The sequence below is a fragment of the Mobula birostris genome, chromosome 2, assembly GCF_030028105.1.
Source record: "Mobula birostris isolate sMobBir1 chromosome 2, sMobBir1.hap1, whole genome shotgun sequence".
Classification (NCBI taxonomy): Eukaryota; Metazoa; Chordata; class Chondrichthyes; order Myliobatiformes; family Myliobatidae; genus Mobula; species Mobula birostris.
Window position 1 is genome coordinate 178,111,008 of NC_092371.1, and position 23,254 is coordinate 178,134,261.

The following is a 23,254-nucleotide window of genomic DNA, read 5'->3' on the forward strand; positions in this document are numbered from 1 at the left end:
CTAACTGGCCTAAATCTCTCTGCAAGCTTTGAAAACCTACTTCATTATCCACAACGCCACCTATCTTAGTATCATCTGCATACTTACTAATCCAATTTACCACCCCATCATCCAGATTATTAATATATATGACAAACATTGGCCCCAGTACAGATCGCTGAGGCACACCGCTACACACCGTCCTCCAATCTAACACACAGTTATCCATCACTACTCTCTGGTGTCTCCCATCCAGCCACTGCTGAATCCATTTTATTACTTCCATATTAATGCCTAACAATTGAACCTTCCAACTAACCTTCCGTGTGGAACCTTGTCAAAGGCCTTACTGAAGTCCATATAGACAACATCCACCGCTTTACCCTCGTCAACTTTCCAAGTAACCTCATCAAACAATTCAGTAAGATTTGTCAAACATGACCTTCCACGCACAAATCCATGTTGACTGTTCCTAATCAGACCCTGGCTATCCAGTTAATTATTTCTGCCATCTCTAAGAATACTTTCCATCAATTTACCCACCACTGACGTCAAACTCACAGGCGATAATTGCTAGGTTTACTCTTGGAACCCTTTTTAAACAATGGAACCACAAGAGCAATACGCCAATCCTCCGGCACCATCCCCATTTCTAATGACATTTGAAATATTTCTGTCAGAGCCGCTGCTATTTCCGCACTAACTTCCCTCAAGGTCCTAGGGAATATCTTGTCCGGACCCAGAGACTTATCCACTTTTATATTCCTTAAAAAGCACCAGTACTTCCTCTTCTTTAATCGTCATACTTTCCATAACTACCCTTCTTGTTTCCTTTACCTTACACAATTCAATATCCTTCTCCTTAGTGAACACCAAAGAAATTGTTCAAAATCTCCCCCATCTCTTTTGGCTCCGCACATAGCCATCCACTCTGATTCTCTAAGGGACCAATTTTATCCCTCACTATCCTTTGTTATTAATATAACTATAGAAACCCTTTGGACTCATTTTCACCTTACTTGCCAAAGCAGTCTCGTATCTTCTTTTAGCTTTTCTAATTTCTTTCTTAAGATTCTTTTTACATTCTTTATATTCCTCGAGGCACCTCATTAACTCCAAGCTGCCTATATTTATTGTAGATCTCTTTTTCCGAAGCAAGTTTCCAATATCTCTTGAAAACCATGGCTCTCTCAAACTTTTAACCTTTCCTTTCAACCTAACAGGAACATAAAGATCCTGTACCCTCAAAATTTCACTTTAAATGACCTCCATTTCTCTAGTACGTCCTTCCCATAAAACAAATTGTCCCAATCTACTCCTTCTAAATCCTTTCGCATCTCCTCAAAGTTAGCCTTTCTCCAATCAAAGATCTCAACCCTGGTTCCAGACCTATCCTTCTCTATAATTATATTGAAACTAATGGTATTGTGATCACTGGACCCGAAGTGCTCCCCAACACATACCTCTGTCACCTGCCCTATCTCATTCCCGAACAGGAGATCCAACACTGCCCTTTCTCAAGTTGGTACCCCTATGTACTGCTGCAAAAAGCTATCTTGCACACATTTGACAAACTCCAAACCATCCAGCCCTTTTACAGAATGAGCTTCCCAGTCTATGTGTGGAAGATTAAAATCTCCCACAATCACAACCTTGTGCTTACTACAAATATCTGCTATCTCCTTACAAATTTGCTCCTCCAGTTCTCAGTCCCAATTAGGTGGTCTATAATACACCCCTATAAGCGTCACTACACCTTTCCTATTCCTCAATTCTACCCAAATAGCCTCCCTAGACGAGTCCACTAATCTATCCTGCCAGAGCACCGCTGTTATATTTTCTCTGACAAGCAATGCAACACCTCCCCCTCTTGCCCTTCCCATTTTATCACACCTGAAGCAACGAAATCCTGGAATATTTAGTTGCCAATCACACCCCTCCTGCAACCACGTTTCACTAATAGCTACATCATATTTCCAAGTATCACTCCATGCTCTAAGCTCATCCACCTTTCTTACAATGCTCCTAACATTAAAATAGATGTATTTAAGAAACTCTCCACCTGTTACTCTCTTTTTATTCTTAATGGAGCAAACTTTTTCTTCCTTCTCCCCTACATCTTTGGTCTGAGTGCTCCCGATCTCTGTCCCCTGCCTATCCTCCCTCACACTGTCTACTAGCTTTCTCTATTTGTGAACTAACCTCCTCTCTCCTAGTCTCTTCAATTTGATTCTCACCCCCCCAACCATTCTAATTTAAAGTCACCTCAGTAGCCTTCACAAATCTCCCCGCCAGGATATTGGGCCCCCCCTAGGATTCAAGTGTAACCCGTGCTTTTTGTACAGGTCACGCCTGCGCCAAACGAGGTCCCAATGATCCAAAAACTTGAATCCCTGCCCCCTGCTCCAATCCCTCAGCCACACATTCATCCTCCACCTCATTACATTCCTACTCTCACTGTTGCGTGGCACAGGCAGTAATCCCAAGATTACTACCCTTGCGGTCCTTTTTCTCAACTCCCTATGTTCTCCTTTCAGGACCTCTCCCCTTTTCCTACCTATGTCATTGGTACCTATATGTACCATGACTTCTGGCTCCTCTCCCTCCCACTTCAGGATATCAGGACATCTTCAAGATATCTTGGATATCTTCCACCTCATTCTATTCCTATCATCACTGTCACGTGGCACAGGCAGCAATCCCAAGATTACTACACTTGAGGTCCTGCTTCTCAGCTTCTTTCCTGTATTCTGTTCTCAGGATCTCCTCCCTTTTTCTATCTATGTTGTGGTACATATTGCCGCCAATGACTTCTAGCTGCTCACCCTCCTTTTTCAGGTTATTGTGGATGTGTTCAGAAACATCGCAGACCCTGGCACCCAGGAGGCAAACTACCTTTCGTGTTTCTTTTTTGCATCCACAGAATTGTCTATCTGTCCACTAACTATAGAGCCCCCTATTACTGCTGCCATCATCTTGCGTTCCCTACCCTTTTGAACCACAGGGCCAGAGTGAGTGGCAGAGGCATGGCTGCTGTTGCTTCTGCCAGATAGGACCATTCCCCCATCTCCCCCTCCCCCCCCCCGGGCCATTGAGGGGGATGGCCACAGGGCTTTCCACTATTTGGCACTCTCACTTTCCTCTCCTGACAGTCACCCATTTATCTATCTCCTGTAGCCTTGGGATGACTACCTCCTTGTAGCTCCTTCCTATTACCTCTTCACTTTCCCTAAGAAGCCAAAGGTCATCGAACTTCAGCTCCAGTCTCTAAGGAGCTGCCTCTCCAGGAAGCAGCCTCACAAACATCCTGCATAATGTAACGTAGCATCACAACTCCTGAGTTCAATGCCCTGACTGACAAAACCTTTCCTCACCACCCTGTCTACCTGTGACACCACAGTTTTTTCTTTGAGCCGAGTGATCAAAAATCAATATTTCCAAGTGCTGCCCAGTAGCTATCCATACAAGCATGATTCCAGCTCGAATAATTGTCTCTCCTGGGATTCCCAGCAAACTAACAGCTAATTGTAGCATTCCCAGTGCTGGTCCAGTTCCACTTACCTACTTCACAAATAAGACTTCTGCTTCCTCTGAGCTCAATAGCTCAACAACTTCACCTGCCAACTCAGCGGCTCTTGAAACCTTCAATTTAACTGTGGCAACATGTTTATCTCACTCACTTATTCAAAATAAAATAATGCTGAAATACAAACAACAGGAATTCTGCAGATGCTGGAAATTCAAGCAACACACATCAAAGTTGCTGGTGAATGCAGCAGGCCAGGCAGCATCTGTAGGAAGAGGTGCAATCGACGTTTCAGGCCGAGACCCTTCGTCAGGACTAACTGAAGGAAGAGTGAGTAAGGGATTTGAAAGTTGGAGGGGGAGGGGGAGATCCAAAATGATAGGAGAAGACAGGAGGGGGAGGGATAGAGCCAAGAGCTGGACAGGTGATAGGCAAAAGGGGATATGAGAGGATCATGTTACTTATTTTTATGCACACATTCTTTCTCTCACTCTCCTTTTTCTCCCTCTGTCCCTCTCAATATACCTCTTGCCCATCCTCTGGGTCCCCCCCCCTACTCTTTGTCTTTCTTCCCGGACCTCCTGTCCCATGATCCTCTCGTATCCCCTTTTGCCTATCACCTGTCCAGCTCTTGGCTCTATCCCTCCCCCTCCTGTCTTCTCCTATCATTTTGGATCTCCCCCTCCCCCTCCAACTTTCAAATCCCTTACTCACTCTTCCTTCAGTTAGTCCTGACAAAGGGTCTCGGCCTGAAACGTCGACTGCACCTCTTCCTACAGATGCTGTCTGGCCTGCTGCGTTCACCAGCAACTTTGATGTGTGTTGCTAATGGTGAAATAGCTTCTGCAATTTTTTTTTCTCTGTGAGAATTTATAGCAGATTACCAACCCTAACTACAAAATTAGCTAAAGATTTCACTTCCTCAAGCATTGTGTTGATCAGAAAGTTATAAAGGGGAAACTAAAGAGGATATGTTATCTTGCATGAAACAGTGCCCTGACTGAAACTGCACTGATAATTCTACCTTTAGTATTATTGACGAGATGGCGATAGCAACAGAAACAATTACATCAACATGGTAATTGCCAATGTTGGGAGATACATTATCACAACTAGGTACAGCATCTGCTCTGCATGTGATTGAGAAAAACTGCAGAGTTGTGGACACAGCTCAGCACGTTACAGAAACCAGCCTCCACTCTTATAAACTCTATACTTCTTGCTGCCTCAGCAAAGTAGCCTGTATAATCAAAGACCCCCCTCACCCACCACACACACACACACTCTCTCTTCTCCACCTCCCATCAGGCAGAAGATACAAAAGCCCGGAAGCATATACCACCAAGCTCAAGAACACCTTCTGTCACACCTGTATCAAACTCTTGAACAGACCTCTTGTAAATAAGATGAACTCTTGGCCTCGCAATCTACCTCATTATGATCTTGTACTTAATCATTCACTTGCACTGCACATTCTCTGTAATTTTACACTTTATTCTGTATTGTTATTATTTTACTTAGCTCTAACTCAATGCCCTGTGTAATGATTAATCTGTAATATTAGTATGCAAGACAAGTTTTTGACTGTATCTTGGTACATGTGACAATAATAAACCAATACCACTATCAAAACCAAACACTTGGTTGGCTGGTCCATCTGTGGCACTGATTCTTTCTTCTTTACTCTGAAGAAATTCACAGCTCAGAAAAAAAACGTGAATGATTACTTCAACCAAACAATCAAGACTCCCCTTGTGTTTTTTTTTTGTCAGCTTCTAGTATCACAACCATTGAAGGAAAAATTAGGTCATGATAAAACTAACCTCAGAAATACGGTGTTGGAATCCAGTTATTTCATTATTAAATGGCAACTCTGCCAAGGAAACTTAGAGAGCAAATTTGATTTCATTGTTCTACTTATCTGAGCCCATTAGAACAGACAATTTTCTTCATATCTAATACCACTGCAAATTAGATTCCCTAAATCAACTAAGTAAACATTTGATTTTCATTCTCAAAAGCCGAATATTCACAAAGACCTTATGTAAAAATGTAGCTAACAAATCCTTTGAACACATTTACATGGAGCGTTGTCATAAGAAAGCAGCATCCAACATCAGGAACATCCACCACCCAGGTCAGGCTTTCTTCCTGCTATTGCCATTAGGAAGGTGGTACCTCAGGACTCACACCACCAGGTTCAGGAACTGGTATAACCCCTCAACCAACAGGCTCTTGAACCGAAGGGGATAACTTCACTCGCCCCTCAATGAACTGCTCCCACAGCCTATGGAGCCACTTACAAGGACTCTTCATCCCGTGTTCTCAATATTTATTAGTTATTTATCTTTTTTCTTTCTTTTTGTATTTGCTGTTTGTTGTCTTTTCCACACTGGTTGCCTGCCCTATTGGTGCAGTGATTCTATTAGGGTTATTGGATTTATTATGCCCACAAAAAGATGAATCTCAAGATTGAATGTGATGATATACAGTGATAATAAACTGACCCTGATCTTTGTGTAATAAGTAGAGCTTTTGAGGAATATTGTCCTTTAATCCAACAGGTCAATACTGACCATTAAGCACCCAAACACGTCGGAGAATTCTGGAGTTACTGAATTAGATTCAACATCAATCCTGGATAATAAACAGAAACTTTGTGACATGTGCTCCGCATACATGCTGTGTATATGGTTTACCAAATTTTCTTCTATGTCAGTTCCTAGATTAAACTCTTAACATTATCTAGGAACTAAACAATGCCTTGGAGATATCCGAAAATTTCAGCTTCCAACCTTCTTGGGATTAGAGGACTATATGTACAGTGGCATGCAAAAGTTTGGGCGCCCCTGGTCAAAATTTCTGTTACTGTGAATAGTTAAGAGAGTAGAAGATCAACTGATTTCCAAAAGTCATAAAGTTAAAGATGAAACATTCTTTTCAACATTTTAAGCAAGATTATTATTTTTGTCTTGTACAATTTTAGAGTGTAAAAAAAAAGAAAGGAACACCATGCAAAAGTTTGGGCACCCCACGAGATTTGAGCTCTCAGGTAACTTTTATCAAGGTCTCAGACCTTAATTAGCTTGTTAGGGCTATGGTTTGTTCACAGTCATCTTTAGGAAAGGCCAGGTGATACAAATTTCAAAGCTTTATAAATACTCAAACCTTGTCCCAACAATCAGCAGCCATGGGCTCCTCTAAGCAGCTGCCTAGCACTCTGAAAATTAAAATAAATGATGCCCGCAAAGCAGGAGAAGGCTATAAGAAGATAGCAAAGCGTTTTCAAGTAGCTGTTTCCTCAGTTCATAACCTAATTAAGAAATGGCAGTTAACAGGAACGGTGGAGGTCAAGCTGAGGTCTGGAAAACCAAAAAAATTTTCCAAGAGAACTGCTCGTAGGATTGCTAGAAAGGCAAATCAAAACCCCATTTGACTGCAAAAGACCTTCAGGAAGATTTAGCAGACTCTGGAGTGGTGGTGCACTGTTCTACTGTGCAGCGACACTTGCACAAATATGACCACCATGGAAGAGTCATCAGAACAAAACCTTTCCTGTGTCCTCAGCACAAAATTCAGCGTCAGAAGTTTACAAAGGAACATCTAAACAAGCCTAATGCATTTTGGAACCAAGTCCTCAAAAAGGTGGCATTCGTCATTAAGGATCCCCATCACCCAAGGCATGCCCTCTTCTTATTGCTACCACAGGATGGGTGGGCAGGAGCCTGAAGACACACACTCAATGATGCAGGAACAGTTTTTTCCCCTCTCTGCTATCAGATTTCTGAAGACATTGAACCCATGAACACTACCTCACTACATTTCTGCATATATTTTTACTATAATTCAATTTTATTATGTATAACAGCCTACTGCTGCTGCATAACAAATTTAAATGACACATACCTGTGATATTAAACCTGATTCTCATTATATTCTTCTATAAGACTACTCAGTTTCCTGCAGTTCATGGGTGAATAAATAGTGACCTTATAACTAGAAGACATAAGTTTTCAGTGCGAGGGGAGATATTTAATGGGAACCTAAGGAGAATTTTTTTCACATAGAGTACGTGTATGCAGCTGTTAGGTGAAGTGATTGACGTAGGTATACTGACAGCGTTTAAAACACTTGAACAGGTATATGGATAAGAAAGGTTTAGAGAGATATGGGCCAAACAAGGACAAATGTAACTAACTTAGATGGGAATTTTTAGTCGACATCGACCAGTTGAACCCGTTTCAGTGCCGTGTGGAACAGACTCGAAGAGCCGAATGACCTAATTCTGCTCGTTTTATGGTCTAACATCTCTCACTGTCTCAGGAGATCCACCATCCCACCGCCAGTCACTGTTCTACCTTCAAACCCTGCAACTCCAAACCGTCCTCTCCAGTGCCGCCGAGCCCACAACATGCAAAGCCGCACAGCAACTCTCCAGACTCCCGATTCCGCCTTTCCCCAGTCCCCTGAGTACCACTCCCCCACACCACACCGGTTCCCCGGGTCTCAGTCTCCGTCTCCGACTCCGACCGCACTCACCGCCTCCCACGTCCTCGCTCATCGCCGCCGGCTTTGCCACGTGACCCACTCACCGTACGTACTCTTCCCCTGCCCAAGTCTGCGCTTTGTCATTGGCAGCCCGCGACGTCAATCCGGTAGGGAGAGGGTAAACAAGTCAGAGGAGGGGGCGGGGCTGGACTATGACGCTCACGAACTGATTGGATGCTGCGGAACTGCGGAGTTGTAGTGGGAGGGGAACCTGGCATTCATGGCGCAGCTCCTCCGATCGTGCCCTGAAGCTTCGCTGTCAGTCATAAATACGAGAGTCTGCTGATGCCGGAAATCCAGAACAACACGCACTTATTTTATTTATTTAATGATACAGCGCGGAATATCCTTCTGGTCTTTCGAGTTGCGGCGCCCCAGCAACCCCCGATTCACACTAATCTATTCACGGGACAATTTACAATGACCAATTAACCTACCCGGTACGCCTTTGTACTGTGGGAGGACACCTGAGCAGCCGGGGGAAACCGCGCATTCCACGAGAAGGAGATGCAGAGACTCCTTACAGACAGAATTGAACTCTGAACTCGAACACCCCTAGCTGTCTTGCATCGCGCTAACTGCTGCGCTACCGTGGCCCCCATAAAATGCCAGAGGAACTCAGCAGGTCAGGCAGCATCAATGCAAAAGAATGAACAGTCGACGTTTCATCATTAAATGTCCCCACAATACAGGTTATGCTCTCTTCTCACTACTGCCATTGGTAATCCCACATCACCAGGTTCAGGAACAGTTATTACCCCTCAACCATTCAGTTCTTGAACCAGCGTGGATAACTTAACACGGAAGTGATTCTGAAACCAATGGACTCACTTTCAAGGACTTCATGTTCTTGTTATTTTGTTTATTATCATTATTTCTTTTCATTTTTTTGTTGTATTTGCCCATTTTTTGTCCTTTGTACATTGGCTATCTTTGTTGTGTGAAGTTTTTCATTGATTCTATTGTGTTTGTATTTACTATGAATGCCCACAAGAAAGTGCTGAATGCCCACTGAGTCATAGTTTGAAATTAACAAATTCAGCAAATGGATTAAATTTATAATAAAGATGCTGCCAAAGTTACCTGAATCTGATCAGGTGAAATCCATAACATGTTTAAGCTTCCACACAGTAATTGCTTTAGCAAAAGCTACGTGTTATAACAACGCACATAAATGAGCTAGTCAGATCCATGATTTGCTTCAGGGTAAATTAAGTTACATGATGCAGACATAATTTTTACATGGTATTAACTGGTATGAACTTGAAGGAATTAAAATTCCTTTCTGACTACACAAATTAATCATGTGTATTGCTGTTGTTCATGTCTAACCTCTGGATCAGGGTCTGATTGTAGGGACTTCCATTGGCAGCGACAGAAATTTGTGAAAGGTTAAGTTCCCTGCATCTTAAGCAAAATTTGCAGCTGAACTTGCAGCTGGATTTGCAGTTGCTTGGCCTTCATGGGGAAGGCCGAAGCCATCACCTCAGTCAAGAGTGGTGCAATGGAGCTGCTGTCTCACACCACCCTGACCTCTGGTGCTGTATCTCTGTTGAGTTTGCACAATCTCAAACATCCCCTCCAGACCTTTCCTATCCATATACAGTACCTATCCAAACGCCTTTTAAATGTTAGCATTGTACCTGCTTCCTCCGGCAGCTCAGTCCATATACTCACTACGTTCTGGGTGAAAAAGTTGTCCCTCAGTTAAATCTCTTCTATCCCAGCTTAAACCCATGCCCTCTAATTTCCCAATTCTGGGTAAAAGACTATATGCATTCCTGTTATCTGTACACCTCATGATTTTATGGATCTATATAAGATCACCCCACAGTTTCTAATGCGCCACCGAATAAATTCCAAGTCTGGTCAGCCTCTCTCTCTAAGTACTAACAACATCCTCAAATCTTTTCTGCACTATTTTCATCGTAATAGCATCTTTTCTATAGCAGGGTTACCATATGGTTTCCTCCAGGTGCTCTGGTTTCCTCCCACAATCCAAAGACATACTGGTTAGTGGATTAATTGGTCATTGCAAGTTGTCCTGTGATTTGGCTGGGGTTAAATAGGGGGATAGGTGGGTAGGTGGGTTGCTGGGCAGCACAGCTCATTGGCCTATTCTGCGATGGATGGATGGACAAAACCAAACACAGTATTCCAAGTGGACAAAGCCCAATGACTTGTACAACTGCGACATATTTCATGTTTAATTATCATTCAGACATGTGAATACAGAGAAATAAACAATGTTCCTCTGGAGCCAAGGTGAAAAACAGAGTACCAACAGCACACAGCACACATAGTTCTGGTAGCAGAAAAACATATAGTCACAAAAAATAATATAGCCCAAGTCCCTGAGTGACATGGCATGTAGATTGATGGCATGTAGAACGTTGTCCTGGTCTGCTTGTCTTCCACCGAGTGAACACCGAAGGGCAGCACCGACAGGAGAGGCCAGCCTTCAACTCAGTAAGGATTCTAGCATACCCAAAAGGCCTCTACTCTCTTCCACATCGCCTTGGTGTCTCCTCTCCTGGGTGGCTGCAACAGGCAGCACAGCAGAATGAGCTCCTGGTTCACACAACAACCAAGGCAATGCAACTTTCTTATTTATTGAGATACAGTGCAGAATAAGCCCTTCCAGCCCTTCGAGCTGTACCACTCAAAAATCTCTCAAATTATCTGAGGCACAATTTACATTGACCAATTAGCCTATCAGCTGGTACGTCTTTGGACTGTGCGAGGAAACTAGAGCATGCAGAGAAAATCCATACAGTCACGGGGAGAATGTACAAACTTCTTACATGCAGTGGCTCACTTGCTGTTGTCTCGCCAATGAACTAGGCTTGCAGTATTTTACATTACCAGTGTCCACAGAGTCTTGGAATCAGAACAACAATGTCCAAAACAATGATTAATATTTTTAGACCACACAAAACAATGTATCCAACAAGTCCAGGTGACAACGTGGTACGCAACTCCATTGCATCTCACTGATCATATAGATCTGCAGCATTTAATGTTTTCAATATCCAGCAATATCTTGCAACCGGACCCAGAGAGGCCACTCCAACTATGCACACCGCCATCTTAATGGAAATCCATAAACACAAGATATACTGCAGATGCTGGAAATCCAGAGTAACAAACACAAAATGCTGGAGGAATTCAGATCAGGCAGCATCTATGGAGAGGAATAAATGATGTTTCAGGCTGAGATCATTCATCGGTCCTAAGGAGGTTTCTTAAGAAGCAGACCAGGCTAAGACTATAACTCGAGAGCCTGTTTAACACTGCCTTCAGACCTCATCTGGGGATATTGAAGAGGATATTGAAGAACACTGCTTAAAGCCATGATCCTTGATACCTGCAAAAACATCCTTGTATAGAACTGCAGAAAACATGAGGAGTGGTTTAATGATAACAACATGGAGACAGGACAACTTATCTCAACGAAAAGAGAAGCCTTCTGTGCCTGGCAGAACGACATCAGCAGCAAGGCCACAAGACAAGCTTACTCCAGAGCCAAGGCAAATATCCAGCACAGGGTGAGGGAACAAAATAATTCCTGGTGGACTGAGAAAGCCTTGGAAATCCACCATTTCCACCAATCCATGAGAGGCTTCTTAAGTACCAACAAAACAGTCTATGGTCTAAATTACCTCAGATTAAGCCCCTGTGATCAAACTTGCTGGAGGATTGGAAGGATATAAACTATCAATGGAGAGAATGGTGAACAAAGGAGGTCACTAAGCAAATCCTGTGAGAGAAGACATGAGGGACCCTCCCAGTAGGAGAAAGGTCCATAATGCCATCAGGAGCCTGAAAGGCAACAAAGCCACTAATCCTGATAGGATCTCTGCAGAGATCCTTAAGGAAGGTGGACCAGCACACCTGCAGTACATATATGGAAGTCTGGGAAAAGGAGCAGCTGCCCTAAGAGCTCTAATACTGACCATACTCAAGAAAGGAGACAAGGTAGATTGTGGTAATTGCAGAGGCATTTCCCTTGTGTCAACTACAGGTAAAGTACTTGCTTATATACTTGTCAACCGACTCCTTCCGCTATGTGACGTACTCCCTGAATCACAGAGTGGTCTCCACTCATTTAGAGGTACCACGGACATGATCTTCACTGCACACCAATTACAGGAAAAATGCCATCAACAGAGGCAATCCTTGTACTTGGCTTACATAGATTTGACAAAGGCATTTGATACAATAGATCACCAAGCTCTCTGGCGTACTTTATACTATCAAGCCATGGCTGTCTTGACAAGTACTTACGGATACTGAGGCTACAGCATGATGGCATGTCAGCCACAGCAGCGCTGAATCAGAACCCTTCACTGTCAGGACAGAAATCAAACAGGTCTATATCATTATGCCCACCCTATCTGCCATCTTTATTGCTGCCATCCTTCATCTCATTTGCTAAGACCTGCCACAGGGAATCTCAATCGTGTATAAAATGGACAACGGGCTTTTCAGCCTCAACCAGTTCAAGGCCAAGGACAAGGACAGCACAACCACTATCATAGAGCTTCAGAAAATGGATTACAACATCATTGAAGCACACTCTGAAGAAGACTTCCAATGTATCCTGAATGTCTTTGCCAAGGCATATAGAGCCCTGGGTCTTATTTTGAATATTAAAAGAACACAGGTCCCATATCAGCCACCCCCCCCCCCCAACCAGCCACTTATTCAGCCTGCCATAACAGTGGTTGAGATCGGCCTTGAACATACAGACCATTTTCCCTATCTTGGGCAGCATTCTCTCCTCCAAAACTGAGAGATCAAAAATCACCTAAGTACAACTCATGGAGCCTGTACAAGATTCAGGAAGAGTCTTTGAAGACTGAAATCTACAGGTCCAAACAAAACACTTGGTCTATAGAACGGTCGTCCTTCCTACGTTACTGTATGGAGCTGAATCATGGACCACTCACTCTGGAACAATACCACCAAAGAACCCCGAGGATCAGCTAGAAGGACAGACACACTGACACCAATGTACTTGAGGAGACCAACATAAACAACATTTCCATCACAATAAACCAACTCAAACTCTAGTGGATAGGCCATGTCACTTGAATGCCTAACTCATGTCTCCCCAAACAGATCCTTTTCTCCCAGTTGAAGGAAGGACTGAGAGCCCCCGATGGGCGAAGGAAACTCTTCAAGGATAACAGCCTGAAGAAATTCAATATTACACCTAAAAACTGCGAAAACAATGCATTCAGTAGATGCACCTGGAGGAAATGTGTTGAAGAAGGAGCTACACCTCATGCCAGTGACCCCTGCTATGCCACAGAGAATAAGCGGCAGCTGTGAATGGAGAGAATGAACAACCAAACACACAACCACTTATCTCAGCTACCACTTCAAAGTGCCCAATATGTGGATCCCAGATTGGCTTCTGCAGCTATCTCAGGGCTGGACAGGTCCTTAAGGGAACATCTTGCTTAATTCAAGTGATTACACTATTACTACAGCACAGTACAGGTCCTTCAGCCCACAATGTCATACTGATCCTTCAATTTACCCTAAGTTCAATCTAACCCTTCCCTTCCACATAGCCCTCTATTTTTCTTTCATCTGTGTGCCTAAGAGTGTCTAATGTTTCTGCCTCTAAAACCACCCCGGGCAATGTTTTCCACACACTCACCACTTCTTGTTAAAAAAAAAATCTGACCTCGGACATCCTCCAATGCTTTCTTCCCAACATGTTAAAGCTACGCCCCCTTGTATTAATCATTTCTGCCCTGGGGAAAAGGTTGAACTATGCCTCTTATCACCTAATACTGGCACTGGCTGTCCACTTTAGCTGTGCCTCACATAATTTTGTACACCTTTGTCAAGTCTCCTCTCATTCTCCTTTTCTCCAAAGAAACAAGCCAGAGCTCTCTCAACCTATCTTCATAAGACAGCATCCTGGTAAATCTCCTCTGCACCTTCCACATTCTTCTTATAATGAGGTGACCAGAAGTGAACACAAGGGTCATGTTACAAGCCTCTGCAGTTTTTTTTCACACTTATGCACTGGAGCCTCCATACTTGGGGGGGGGGGGGGGGGGATGCAACCAGTCAGGATTTTCGCCACTGTAGGCACGCAGGACTCATGCGCAATAAAGTCACATCTCCTTGAGACAACATTGTGGCTGCTGTGCCATACATTGTGGCCAGAGTCTATCGCACGGGAAATGCTGCAAGCAGGTCCAGCTGCAAAATTGTTTAACGTCCATGCATTTGAAAAGAATGTAAGTGTGGAGCCTGTACTGTACTGAGCTACCGCACAGCGCTGAGGCGACCTTTTGTATGGAAGTGGAAATACCAATGGACATAATCCTAACTCTATAAAGATTAACAGTTAAACATTCGAAGTTATCAGAAAAACTCTAACAAAACACTTCAGGTAATGAGGCTTCTACATCTGTATGCTTTACTATTATTTTGTCGTTAGCATCATTAGTTAGAGTTGATTTACTGTCAGAAGTAATTCTCCATCACATGGGAATAAGGTACGTAATTACATTCAGGTAATGGATGAGTACTCACAATAGAGAAGAATGCTAATCAGCAACTTATCTCAAAACATATTGAATATTTTAAAATGAAGGAGAAATGTGGCAGGTTTAGACTGAGCGGTCCCGCTTCGGAAACGCGCCTGATTTAGAGCGAGCGGTCCCGATTCAGAAGCGCGCTGGTTTAGACCGAGCCGTCCCGATTCAGAATGCACCTTTCCTTCCTGAATGTAAACGTGAAATTTAAAATGTTCTCTCCAAGTTCAAAGTCATCCATACATTGGGGTGCAGTAGCACTGACTGTCGTATCTGGAAGGGAGCAGGAGACACAGAAGCTAGAATTAAGAAAGAGTTTCCAAAATTAAGATTAACTGAAAGGAAGGCAAAGTAGGTTAATATATCCAACATACAGTAAGCTACCAAATATTGCCGACATGAGGGCTGCGAGCTTCAAGAGCAGCTTTCACCATTTTCTATGACTTACTGTTTGTCTCACTCCAATCAGTGAGGAGGCTTCATAGCATCCATGGCACAACCACCAGACTCAAAAACAATTACTTTCCCCAAGCAGTAAGGCCGATTAACACCTCTACCCACTAACCCATCTCACCACATCCCTCACCCCAGCACCACTATCTTATAATTTTCTGTCAGAGTCACCTTATATTCAGACACTCCCGTACCGAGCATCACTTTACCAATGTGCAACCAATTTATGTATATGAGCTATCTTTTGTATCTATAATTGTTGTGTTTTTATTGTTTTTCTGTTCTTTATCTTATTGTGTTTTTTTGTGCTGTATGGGATCTGGAGAAACAATTCACACAAAATGCTGCCAGGCCTGCTGAGTTCCTCCAGCATTTTGTGTGTGTTGCTCAAATTTGCAGCATTTGCAGATTTTCTTTTGTTTGTGATTAGAGAAGCAATTATTTTGTGCTCCTTTACACTCGAAATGGCATTAAACAATCTTGATCGAATTGCACCAACCGCTGATGTCAGATGGCAGCTGTTTGCTTGTTGGTACCTTGCCTCTGTTGCAGACACCAACTTCAACAACAAAAAGCCTACTGATGCTCCTTCCCCTCCCGCAACCTGTTTATTCTGACTTCTTCCCTCTTCTTTCCAGTCATGGTGAAGAGTCCCAACCCAGAACGTCTGTTTATCGCTCTTCATAGATGTTGCCTGACCTGCTGAATTCCTCCCACATTTGGTGTGTGTTACTACAGACACTAAGCTATACTGCTCAGGTCAGGGGAACGGGGCAAGGAGCATAATGAGTTCGAGTCATAAAACACTACAGCACAGAAATAGACCCTTTCACCCATCTAGTCTCTGCCAAACTATTATATTGTCTCATCCCATCGCCCTGCAGCCAGGCCATAGTACTCCATTATTATTTGATTATTTGTTAATTTACTTGTAGTAATGTGTTGTGTGTGAGTTACGCATACTAGGTTGTCCACCTTGGTCTAGAGGAACATTGTTTCATCGGGTAGTATATATGTATATGGTTGAATGACAACTAACTTTGAACTTGTTACCTCTCCCATTCATGTACCTATCCACATTTTTCTTAAGTGTTGAAGTCAAACACATCCACCACTTCAGTTGGCATCTCGTTCCATACTCTCACCACCCTCTGAGAGAAGATCAGGAATGGGATCAAGAAATAATTCTTGCAGAATGATCTGCTAGAGCAACCCAGTAGGTTGAGCAGATTCTGTGGAGAGAGAGGAACTGCGGATGGTTCAGGTTGAAACCCTGCATCAGGACCAAGTGGGATATGTTGATTAATAAACAAAACAGAATGCAGAATATAGCGTTACACTTATAGAGAAAGTGCCTTGCAAAGAGACAAATATGATACAAGCGCTGCGACAAGGTAGACTGCAAGGTCAAGAGTTCATTTTTAGCCTATGAGGGGTCCATTAATTAGTCTGATTACACTGGATAACAAATTATTTTTAAAGCATTGGTTCTTCAGAATTTTTTTTTGTTTATGATAGACTGCTTGAAGCTGAACTCAAATATAGTTCCAGAATGCTTGTATTATGGAATTAGGAGAAGCAAGAAATTAACTTTTATTAATTTTCATGATCATTAGTCCAAAATCCATAAACTATACCCAAATGTATTCAGGAAGCAATATCTTTGTTGCCCAGTGTTATAGTGGGGTAGAATATGTTGTTGATGTCTGCTGGTACACACTTTCAGGCTTTTGTATTTTCTATCTTATGGGGGGAGGGAGAAGAGAGAGTGACTGGATGGGTGGGATCTGTGATTATGTCGCCTGCTTAACTGAGGCAGTGCAAAGTGTAGAAAGAGTCTATAAAGAGAAACTCGTTTCCATGTTGTGCTGAGCTGTGTCCACAACTCTGCAATTTCTTCTGGTTACCATCCCAAGCTGTGATGTATCCAGACAGGTTGTTTTCTGTGGTGCATCTGTAAGCACTGGTGATTGTCATTGAGTTCATGATGAGTTTCTTTGGCCTTACAAAGAGAAAGGCATTTTGAGATTGAATACAATTGTGCAGGCAGTTGAAATAGTATATCTCTTGCAGGTGTAAATCTATTGGTCAAACCCCTCAAAGGTTCAAAGGTTCATTTATTATCAAAATACACAACTCAAGAATTCTTCTCCAGGTAGCCATGGAACCAAGGAAGAAAAGAAAGCAGCATGATCTTCCACCCCCAAATCCCCCCTCCCCTCACAAAAGAACGAACAAAAATGGAACAGGCACTTAAACTCCCAAATCCTTACTCCCGCACAAAAAAAATGAACAAGATGGAACAAAAACATCGATCCCCAAATCCCATTTACCTGCATATAAAAAAGAGAAAGATTGGGACAAAAACACAGAATATAAAAACTATGACTGAAAAAACTCTATTGTCCAAGTCCATATCCAAAACGCAGAAACCCTGGGTAACAGACACAGCGGCAGGCTCTCCCCTTTCTGGTAGCAGAGCGATCAAAGGGCAGGCACCTTCCACATTTGCCTCAATGTTTCAATCTTCATTGTTGCTTTAATCGGCACACAATGGGAGCTTTAATCGGCGAAACGGAGTCAAACATCGGCTCACATCCACTCCTGTAGTCTGCCTACCATGTGGTTAATGTATGCCTGCCTCTGCCTCCAGGAATCTTCTCAGTGAATGCAGAACGCTGGCACACCCGAACGATCTCCAAACAGTAAATCACAGGCTCCAACAGTTCCAGAATTACGTCCAATACGAAAAATAAACATAAAAGACATTAAAGAAGTGGTTTCATGATCTATCTGGAAGCTGTTGATCGAAGGAGTGTTGTACACAGGTGCCAACTTGACTGGAAGGTTCATTCTGGTGACCCAACACAGGTTTAGGTTCTCCAGTGTAGCGCAGACCTAACAGTAAGCAAGCCAAATATTCTAGCATCACAAAAAATGTCAAAGTTAAAAAGTGCTTTAAGGAAGTTAAAGTTGAAAATAATGTCTATTGAGTCAATTTTCATGGACCTTCCTGACTACTGTCAGTAAATGTATTCCTCCAGAAAATTCAGTGCAGCGTCGTGGGATCTCAAAACTGTTAACCAGAAATAAAAAAAAACAGAGGTGAACTAAGTTTGTTTCCCTTTGTTAACCTTGTTCAATACACTCAGATATTGGTTGGTACACACATTGGTACCAAGAATAGACTGAAATACAAAAACACTCTTCAACAGCTGGATTCGGTTCAATAGAGTACAAATCAGGCTGCCTTAAACGGTTTGCCTTTCAATGCAATAAACTGCTCAATTCAAGGTCTTGCTTGTGGATTACAAACTGACAGCATGATTGATAAAAAAAAGCATCGTTGAGTGTTTACCATATGTTTACAAGGATGTTGTTGGGACTTGAGGATCTGACTTACAGGGAAAGGTTGAATAGATTAGGATTTTTTTTTCCTGGAGGGAAGGAGAATGAGAGGAAATTTGATAGAGGTATACAAAATGATGAGGGTAAATGCAAACAGGCTTTTCCCACTGAGATTGGGGGAGACTAGAATCAGATAGGTTAAGGGTGAAAGGTGAAATACTTAAGGAGAACCTGAGGGGGAAACTTCTTCACTCAGAGGCTGGTTAGTGTGTAGAATGAGCTGCCAGCAGAAGTGGAGGATGCAAGTTCGATTTCAACATTTAAAAGAAGTTTGGATAGGTATATGGATGGGAGGGATATGGAGGACTATGGTTTGACTGCAAGTCTATGGCACTAGGTGAAATACATTTGGTAGGGACTAGATGGGCCAAAGGGTCTGTTTCTTTATAGCACTCTGTGACTCTACACTGGTTGAAAGAAAAGTTTATAGATTCTCAGGTCTGACATCAGCGAGGTGATGAAACCTGGAACCTTGATCTCTGTAAAGAAACATCAGAGTAGAACAAGAGGTAGTGTCACTGCCTTCCAGCTTCAGGGATCCAGTGATAATCCTGATTTTCGCAGCTGTCAGTGAGAGGCTTTCACATTCTGACTGTGACTAATGTTGTCCACCTGCTGAAGAAACGTTGCTAGGTTAATTCCCCAAAAGCAAAGATCAGGAGGAGGTGGGGGGCATTGAGAGGTGCTAGATTTCAGGAATGTCGGTGGTGGGCAGGATTGATGGGTTTGTCCACCTGGGAGCCAGTATGGGCTCAATGTACTTCTGTGGGTATGTTTCAATATGCCTGTGTTATGTTCAACTATGGGACATGATTGGCCTATTAGGTGGCGCAAAACTAATTAGAAAGCATTGTTCTCCTGAGAGAAGATTTTTTAAGGATATTGCTGGGACTCAAGGGGTTAAGTTGTAGGGGGAGGATGGCCAGGCTGGGACTTCACTCACTGGAGTTTAGGAGACAGAGGGGTGACCTTGTGGAGACGTATGAAATAATGAGGAGAACAGGTAGGTTGAACGCACAATATTTTTCCATTGTTGAGGAATCACGAATTAGAGGGCACAGGCTTGGTGAGGGGGAAAGATTTAATCGCAACCTGAGGCAAACTTTTCACCAGAGTGTAACCAGTACATGGAACGGGCTGCCAGAGGAAGTGGTTGAGGCAGGTACATTAACAACATTTAAAAGACAACTCAATAGGTACATGGATGTGAAAGGTTTAGAGGTATATGGGACAAAGCATGGGTAAATAGACTTAGCTTAGATTTGGTCAGTATGGACGAGGTGGGCCACATTTCCTGCTTCCTTGCTGGTTGACTCCTATGACCTTATGACTCCTGCTTGTGAATTTCTGCTTTGTATTTTACTTTGATTGGCAAAAGGCATTTACCGACCTTCTTGTGGTGCTAAAAGTGTCTGGTTTACTGCTGGCTTGTGGCCGTGTCCCTTGGTAGCTGAGGTCTCCATCTGTTTACGAACTCATCCTATGATTTTTGGAGTTCACAGAGCCCCTTCTAGCTGGACTGTGCTGAAAACATCTGTGATGAAACATTTCCTTAGGGGCTCTGTAAGACTGGGTATTTTAGTTAAGAGCATTAATAGAATCAGTAAGTACAGGACTGTTTCTAAATAAGGTTCATTTATTCCCTTGCCCTTGTCTTGGTGCTTCGAAGCACAGGTTCACTTGTCTTCTTGAAGTTTCCGGAGTATTAAACAAAAGGAAACTTAACAGTGTCTTTGTCTATCCTGCTTGTTACTTCAAAGAATTCCAACAGACTTCTCAAGCAAGATTTTCCCTTAAGGAAGCCATGCTGACAACAGCCTACCTTATCATGTGCCTCCAAGAACCCTGAGACCTCATTCTTAATAATCGACTCCAACATTTTCCCAACCACTGAGGTCAGACTAACTGGCCTATAGTTTCCTTTCTTCTGCCTCTTTCCCTTCTTGAAGAGTAAAGTGACATTTGAAATTTTCCAGTCCTCTGGAACTCTTCCAGAATCAAGTGATGCCTCCACAGTCTCTTCAGCCACCACTTTCAGAACTCTGCGGTGTACACCATCTGGTCCACCTTCAGACCTTTCAGTTTCCCAAGAACCGTCTCTCTAGTTATAGTAACTTCACACAACTTCATGACCCCTGACAGCTGGAACTTCCACAATACTGCTAGTGTCTTCCACAGTGAAGTCTGATGTAAAATAGGTATTCAGTTCATCTGCTATTTTGTTGACTCCCATTACTAGCTCTCCAGTAGTCCGATATCTACTCTCACCTCTCTATTACACTTTAAGCATCAGAAGAAACTTTCGGTATCCTCTTTAATATTATTGGCTAGCTTACTTTTGTATTCCATCTTTACCTTCTTAATGACTTTTTTAGTTGCCTTCTGTTGGTTTTTAAAAGCTTCCCAATCCCCCGACTTCCCACTCATTTTTGCTCTATTATATGCCTTCCCTTATGTCGGCTTTGACTTCTCTTGTTAGCCATGGTTGTGTCATCTTTCTTTCAAAATAGTTTTTTCTCTTTGGGGTGTATATATTCTGTGCCCTCTGAATTGCTTCCAGAAATTCCAGCCATTGCTGCTCTGCCACTATCCCTGCCAGTGTTTTTTCCCCAATGAGTTTTGGCCTGCTCCTCTCTCATGCCTCTTTCGTTCCCTTTACTCCACAGTAATACTAATACATCTGACTTCAGCTTCTTCTCAAATTTCAGGGTGATTTTGATCACATTATGATCATTTTTCCCTAAGGGTTCTTTTCCCTTAATCTCTGTAATCAATTCTGGTTCACTACACAACACCCACTCCAGAACAGCTGATCCCCGGAGGGCTCAACCGCAAACTGCTCTAAAAAGCCATCCCTTAGGCACTCTGGAAATTTCCCCTGCTGTAATCCAGCACCAACCTAATTTACCCAATCCACCTGCATTTTGAAGTCACCCATGACTATTGAAACATTGCTCTTATGGCATGCATTTTCTATTTCCCGTTGTAAGCCACATTCTTACTACTGTTTGGGGTTCTATGTACAATTCCCATCAGGGTCTTCTTACCCTTGCAGTTCTTTAGCTCTATCCGTAATGATTCAACGCCTTCCAACACTATGTCACTTCTTTCTAATGATTTGATTTCATTTTTTACCAACAGAACACCACCATCTCTGCTTTCCTGCTTATCCTTTCAGTACAATGTGTATCCTTGGACATTAAGTTCCTGGCTATAACCTTTCAGCCATGGTTCAGTGATGTCTAAAACATTATACGTGCCAATCTGCAACTGTACTGCAAGTTGATCTGTCTTATTCTGTACACTGCACACATTCGGATACAACCCCTTCAGTCCTGTGTTCACCCTTTTTGATTTTGTCATACCATGCTCAACCTTTTGATTCCTAACTTTGAGGTTTTACCAACATCTGCCTCCACAACCTCTCCAGTAACTGTTCTGGCACTCTGGTTCCCACCCCCTGCAATTCTAGTTTAAACCCAACCGTGCAGCTTTAACAAAATTTCCCGCTAGGATACTAGTCACCCTCCAGTTCAAGTGCAAACCACCCCTCTTATACAGGTTCCACCTTCCCTGGAAGAGTGCCCAATGATCCAAAAATATTATGCCCTCCCTCCTACATCAAATCCTTAGCCACGCGTTGAACTGTATAATCTTCCTAGCTTTAGCCTCACTTGCATGTGGCACGGGTAGCAATCCTGAGATCACAACTCTAGAGGTCCTACCTTTTAACTTAGTACCTAACTCGCTGAACTCCCTATACAGAACCTCATCACTCGCCCTACCCATGTAATAGGTACCTACATGGACTACAATTTCTGGCTGTTCACCCTCCTACTTAAGACTGCTGAGGACTTGATCCGAGATATCCTGGACCCTGGCACCTGAGACGAACAAACCACCTGGGAATCTCGTTCTCATCCACAGAACTTCCTGCTTGTTGCCCTAACTAATGAATCCCCTATCACTACAGTGTGCCTCTTCTTCGCCCTTCCTGCTTGAGTCACAGAAGCAGACTCAGTGCCAGAGTGACTTTTTCCGTTAAGTTATTCCCCCTGACAGTATCCAACATGATATACCAGTTGTTGAGGGGGATGACCACAGGGTTACTCTGCACTGACTTCTTAACGCCTTTCCCCTTCCTGGCTGTTACCCAGTTTCCTGTATCCTGCACCTTGGTTGTAACTACCTCCCTATATGTCCTATCTATCACCTCTTCAGCCTCCGGAAAGTCCCAGAGTTCATCCAGCTCCAACTCCTTAATGAAGTTTGTTAAAAGCTGCAGCTGGATCCACTTCTCCAATTTGTAGTGGTCAGGGATACTGCAGGTCTTCCTGACTTCCCACATCCCGCAAGAGGATTGCACTATCCTGCTTGTCATCTCTACCTGGCTGAGTAAAGTCTCTCTTTGCTGAAGCCTCAAAGAGCTAAAGCCTTAAAATCACCACTCAGACTACTCTTGCCCCACCTTCCTTTAACTTGCTCTTACTAATTAATCCCAAACGCCAATTGGCCGCTGGTCAAAGCTCTATTATGTTGCTGCAAACTGCTCCTCACTTTTATCCGTGGACCTGATTGAAGTTCCCTCTTCTTCAAAGTTTCAATGTCTGGATTGGCCACTAGTCAAAGCTCTATTACCACTCTCAGCAGACTTTAGCATTCCTGTGCAACCAGTAAAAATGTTCTCCATTGTACAACTTTAGAAGTTTGTCAGAGTCTTTGATGATATACTAAAGCTCTTGAAATTAGAGCTGCTGGCATGCTTTCGTAATGACTG

The 23,254-nt window shown here is 43.0% G+C and overlaps 1 protein-coding gene across 1 annotated transcript in view; it reads right to left on the bottom strand.

The window, feature by feature from the left end:
* The window catches only part of cln8 (CLN8 transmembrane ER and ERGIC protein), a 36,520-nt gene extending 28,401 nt beyond the window's left edge, over positions 1 to 8,119 (bottom strand). The window contains exon 1 of the mRNA XM_072278290.1: positions 8,045 to 8,119. The gene's annotated coding sequence lies outside the window, so the exon portion shown is untranslated. The remainder of the gene's footprint in view (positions 1 to 8,044) is intronic.
* Between the last annotated feature and the right edge of the window lie 15,135 nt (positions 8,120 to 23,254).